Source organism: Notolepis coatsorum (assembly GCF_963971535.1).
Source record: "Notolepis coatsorum genome assembly, chromosome: 11".
NCBI lineage: Eukaryota > Metazoa > Chordata > Actinopteri > Aulopiformes > Paralepididae > Notolepis > Notolepis coatsorum.
Window position 1 is genome coordinate 129,963,249 of NC_140175.1, and position 6,087 is coordinate 129,969,335.

Genomic DNA, 6,087 nt, shown 5'->3' on the forward strand with positions numbered 1-6,087 from the left:
GATAACAGAGAGGGAACTATTAGATTTAAACTGGATTCTTAGTTGAAGGAAAGACGATTGTTCAGCTGGAGACTGAGTAAGATGACGAACAATTCTGCCAAACCAATTGAAAAAAGATGTGGTAGAGTTCTTTCTTGAAAAACGACGGTCTGATCAAATCAAATTGAAACTGAGTCAGGATGAACAAGCAATTCTGCTAAAAAGTTTACTTGAGTCTGAGTCTGAATTCACACACGAAAGGTCACAGAACAGATCTGGACTTCACAGCATTGGATCCTTCACGCAGGAAAGGCCAGTTGCAAATGAAGTCCAGAGTACTCTTTTACCCACATATTTATACATATTCGTTGGTCATTCCTCGTACTGTGGTTTGATAATTGATGGCAGGGCGTAAATTAGCACACAGTACCTCATAAATGGGAGAGTACCATTGTTAGAGTTATCGTTTGGATGGTCCTGGGTTTACGTGTCAGGTAGTCAAGGTGCGGTCTATGTGTTAGAATTATTGTTAGGTCATTCTGGGGAAGAAAGTGCTATATCATAAGATTCTGTCATGCGGTGAGCGGTCAGACCAGAGATGAGATAATAAGGTGGTTCAAAGAGATCGTCAAAAATGAGCGCACAGATGTGGATTTAAGCGAGTTGATTATTTATCGTAGTGTTATTAAAGTGAGAGAGATCATCTCTCTTACTTTGAAGCGCAGATCAGGGAAAACCATATTAGGCCCAATATGAAGAGATTAAGAGCTGTCGTGTGTGTACATGTGATAGCAAGGGCAAGGGGTTATGTGTCACTAGGAGAATAGTTTATAGTTAGGCGTTTCAAAAGACAGAAGACACTATTTCAGTGGGGGATAGCGCACGTGTGGAGGCAGAGAGCAGAGGAGAATAGGCGTGTACATGTGAAAGCGAGGGCAAGGGGTTATGTGTCACTATAGTTATAGTTTATAGTTAGGTGTTTCAAAAGACAGAGTGTGGAGGCAGAGAGCAGAGGAGAATAGGCGTGTACATGTGTTAGCGAGGGCAATAAAACATGCAGGAAGATGTTACAAGTGTGCATCCTAGAGGGATGAGTTAATCCTGCTGTACTGGAGCCTAAATGTCACTGAAGATGTTCATTTAAGATATGTTATGTCATACGTAGCTGTTGGATGAAACTTTTTAGAGGAGTCGAGACGAGGGAGACACTATATCATTGAGGGATGTCATGCTGTTGTGTGAGAGATATTACTGAGAGGAACGAGAGACGAGGTGCACAGATGTAACGATTTAAACAAATAGTTTATGTGTGAGGGAACGTGAATTGCAGGCAGAGGGGTGAATGTGCTAGGTCAAAGAAAGAAACTCCTTAATGGGCTTAAATGTGAAAGAGAGTTGGGGGATTTGGAGGATGGGGGAAAAGGATCTACCTGTGGTTATTGGGTTAAATTCCAATAATCCCCCTTTTGACGCTAACAATAGCATCAATAAAATACAAGACTGTGCCCATACCAACCACCAACCATCAAACACACCTCACCTACCATACTGCCCTACATGCATCACACACTACATACGCTAGCCTATACATTGCATTACTAACAATACACTATTCTATATATCCATTTACTAACAACACATCATCATTGTCAATCCAATCATTCTATTAATTAACAGCCCCACCAATACATAGCCAAACCAACCATAACCCACTGAACCACGGAAACACAGGCATGTGTATATTTGTTACAGGTCCTAATGAGTTAATGGGGTGCCCCCAAGCCCCTGTATAAACTTTTAGGTAGGTCTGGCAAGCAGGTCTGGAAATGGCAAGAAGATCCTGATTATGTATATGTAGTAAAACTCACAAAACCACACATTGTCCTATATCAGTATCTCGCACTATGTGTCAGGCGTGTTCACTTTGCATACCCCTACAGCCATCAGCAAGCGTTTTTAATGCACATTAGCACAGCACAGTTCTAAATCTATAGAGTATATTCTAATGTTAAGGCTATTCCCAGGAGTATATTCCAGCGTCCAAGCTGGGTGGTCGATGGTCCTGCAGAGGGGAGAAGAAAGAGAAAACAAACACAACAACATCCTTGCCCTATCCCAGGGGTCAGCAACCTTTACTATCAAAAGAGCCACTTTCCCCCCGTCCCACAAAATAAAATGCTCAGGGAGCCGCACAACCTATTTACCCTTAAAATGAAGATAACACAGTGTATAACGTTTTATATATCCCCAAGCATACCCCACATTTAGCATAAAACGCCTGACAATTGCATACCCAAAGTAATTTGCGATTTATTATACTTTATACTTATAGCACAGTTTGTTGCATTAATGGGATTATAAAGCAAAAAAAAGAAAAGTTTTGACTTTTTAATTGCTGTTTTTACCTGTTATAACAAAGGAAAACCTCAAACTCTTATGAAGAGGAGACAAAACACTGGTGTCTGTAGACCGACTTTGAAATAAAACCCTGAACTATTCAGGTATATTTGAGTCCTTCCCTTATTTGTGGAACATTTATAAAATAAAAAGTAGTCCACTTTGAAAAAAGACTACCATGTGTAGACCTACTTTGAAATAAAACACAGACAAGGAGAAAAAACACTGGCATCTGTAGACCTACTTTGAAATAAAACCCTGAACTATGCAGCTCTATTAGAGTCCTTCCCTTATTTGTCGAAAATCTATAAAATAAAAATAAAAATATTTTGTTCGCAAATTTCGCACCACATATCACTAAGGTAAGCCTTTTGTTGACTAAATATCTTAGTTGATGAAATATTTTTTCATTTCAGTGTCACAGTATGACATCGATCTCCAAAATAAGAGAAAAAAAAATAATAAAAAAAAAAAGTAAAATTTTTTATTTAATTTTTTTAGCCAGGGAGCCGCAGCTGATTGGCTAAAGAGCCGCATGCGGCCTCAAGGCAGGTTGCCTACCCCTGCCCTATCCTCTCAATCCCATTACTACATCATAGAAACATCGGCCATCGGCTCCCCCACGTCATCATCCGTCCCCTCACACTCGGACACGTCATCCACCGAGACAAATGCTTCCATCATGTCCATCGAGACGACTGCATCCATTATGCCAGTAGAGTCCGGTGTCTCAGACAGGAGGGACCTCAGATGGACAGTAGAGTCTGGTGTCTCAGACAGGAGGGACCTCAGATGGACAGTAGAGTCTGGTGTCTCAGACAGGAGGGACCTCAGATGGGCAGGGGGTAGACGGACCAGAGGGAGAGAGAGTGGAGGGTGTTTCAAAAGACAGAGTGTGGAGGCAGAGAGCAGAGGAGAATAGGCGTGTACATGTGAAAGCGAGGGCAAGGGGTTATGTGTCACTATAGTTATAGTTTATAGTTAGGTGTTTCAAAAGACAGAGTGTGGAGGCAGAGAGCAGAGGAGAATAGGCGTGTACAGGTGTTAGCGAGGGAAATAAAACATGCGGGAAGATGTTACAAGTGTGCATCCTAGAGGGATGAGTTAATCCTGTTGTACTGGAGCCTAAATGTCACTGAAGATGTTCATTTAAGATATGTTATGTCATACGTAGCTGTTGGATGAAACTTTTTAGAGGAGTCGAGACGAGGGAGACACTATATCATTGAGGGATGTCATGCTGTTGTGTGAGAGATATTACTGAGAGGAACGAGAGACGAGGTGCACAGATGTAACGATTTAAACAAATAGTTTATGTGTGAGGGAACATGAATTGCAGGCAGAGGGGTGAATGTGCTAGGTCAAAGAAAGAAACTCCTTAATGGGCTTAAATGTGAAAGAGAGTTGGGGGATTGGAGGATGGGGGAAAAGGATCTACCTGTGGTTATTGGGTTAAATTCCAATAGAACAGAGAGGGAACAGAGAGGGAACAGAGAGGGAACAGAGAGGGAACAGAGAGGAACAGAGAGGAACAGAGAGGGAACAGAGAGGAACAGAGAGGGAACAGAGAGGAACAGAGAGGGAACAGAGAGGGAACAGAGAGGAACAGAGAGGAACAGAGAGGAACAGAGAGGGAACAGAACAGAGAGGGAACAGAGAGGAACAGAGAGGAACAGAGAGGAACAGAGAGGAACAGAGAGGGAACAGAGAGGGAACAGAGAGGGAACAGAGAGGGAACAGAGAGGGAACAAAGAGGGAACAGAGAGGGAACAGAGAGGGAACAGAGAGGGAACAGAGAGATAACAGAGAGGGAACAGAACAGAGAGGGAACAGAGAGGAACAGAGAGGAACAGAGAGGAACAGAGAGGTAAAAGAACAGAGAGGGAACAGAGAGGAACAGAGAGGAACAGAGAGGAACAGAGAGGGAACAGAACAGAGAGGGAACAGAGAGGAACAGAGAGGGAACAGAGAGGTAACAGAGAGGAACAGAGAGGAACAGAGAGGGAACAGAGAGGGAACAGAGAGGGAACAGAGAGGTAACAGAGAGGAACAGAGAGGAACAGAGAGGGAACAGAACAGAGAGGGAACAGAGAGGAACAGAGAGGAACAGAGAGGTAACAGAGAGGGAACAGAGAGATAACAGAGAGGTAACAGAGAGGAACAGAGAGGGAACAGAGAGATAACAGAGAGGGAACAGAGAGGAACAGAGAGGGAACAGAGAGGTAACAGAGAGGAACAGAGAGGTAACAGAGAGGTAACAGAGAGGAACAGAGAGGAACAGAGAGGGAACAGAGAGGTAACAGAGAGGAACAGAGAGGGAACAGAGAGGGAACAGTGAGGGAACAGAGAGGAACAGAGAGGAAACAGAGAGGGAACAGAGAGATAACAGAGAGGAACAGAGAGGGAACAGAGAGGGAACAGAGAGGGAACAGAGAGGAACAGAGAGGAACAGAGAGGGAACAGAGAGGAACAGAGAGGGAACAGAGAGGGAACAGAGAGATAACAGAGAGGAACAGAGAGGGAACAGAGAGGGAACAGAGAGGGAACAGAGAGGGAACAGAGAGGGAACAGAGAGGAACAGAGAGGGAACAGAGAGGAACAGAGAGATAACAGAGAGGGAACAGAGAGGGAACAGAGAGGAACAGAGAGATAACAGAGAGGGAACAGAGAGGGAACAGAGAGGGAACAGAGAGGGAACAGAGAGGGAACAGAGAGGGAACAGAGAGGGAACAGAGAGGCTTCAGGCCTGTTGGGGTAGAAGTAGAATAAAGTTCTGTCTGGACAGGTGATGCAGTGCAGCAGGGAGGTACTAGAATAACCCCTGTGTGGGTACTAGATTAAACCCTGTGTGGGTACTAGATTAACCCCTGTGTGGGTACTGTCATGACAATTATGTAAATCCATTTTACACAATTATGTAAATCACAGTTAAAAACCCATACGGTGAGAATAATTACACAGCAATAATATAAAAACAGAGTCTTACCTTAAGGTGAATTTGAAGACGTTTATTATTAAAGATACCGACAATTCACACGGTAACTGAGTCTCTGCTAATCAGAGATATCGCATCATTACCTCTGCCCATTGCAGCTATGTCCAACAGAGATAACTATCTGTTTCTAACCTGACTACCTCCAGTGTTTCATAAAGTTCTGGAGGAGAGACTGCCTTAAACACACAAAACATCAGCTTTTATAACAGAAAAGCAGGGTTATTCTTATCATACAAATCTGATCTTAACCAATCAATGCCCCTCTGGGTCATTTATCCTGTGGCCTATTGGACATCTGATTCATGATGTAAATGCTCATTAAACCAATCATATTGAAGGCTCTGCTCCTTATCCCAAAAGCAAATCTCTTATCAGTTTGACACAGAATTCAACATGTCGTCAAAAAACATGATGACACATTATTCACAAATTACATGATACTTCAGAATTCAATTTTGCATCAACATGACATTGCATTTCATTACTTGTTGACACTCAAAGACAGGCATGTCTGCAAGTGACCTTTAATATGACCTTTTATGTCCTAGTGGAGGGATATGGTATTACAATGAATTAATATTAATATAATAGTGTTTATAATAGTGTTAATTATGCATATTTCCTCCACAATCCCCCGTTAAACACTTTAATTAATATTAATTATACATTAATATAGCCACTACACCATGCCTAGACCCTTGCTCGTGCATGGGTAT

At 42.6% G+C, this 6,087-nt stretch overlaps 1 long non-coding RNA gene across 1 annotated transcript; it reads right to left on the bottom strand.

The window, feature by feature from the left end:
* Window positions 1-1,262: 1,262 nt before the first annotated feature.
* LOC311237465 lies at window positions 1,263-5,495 on the bottom strand. The gene is made up of 2 exons (XR_014620281.1): window positions 5,363-5,495; window positions 1,263-3,205 (listed from the first exon to the last, which is right to left on the bottom strand). It is a non-coding gene; the product is annotated as an uncharacterized lncRNA (long non-coding RNA).
* Between the last annotated feature and the right edge of the window lie 592 nt (window positions 5,496-6,087).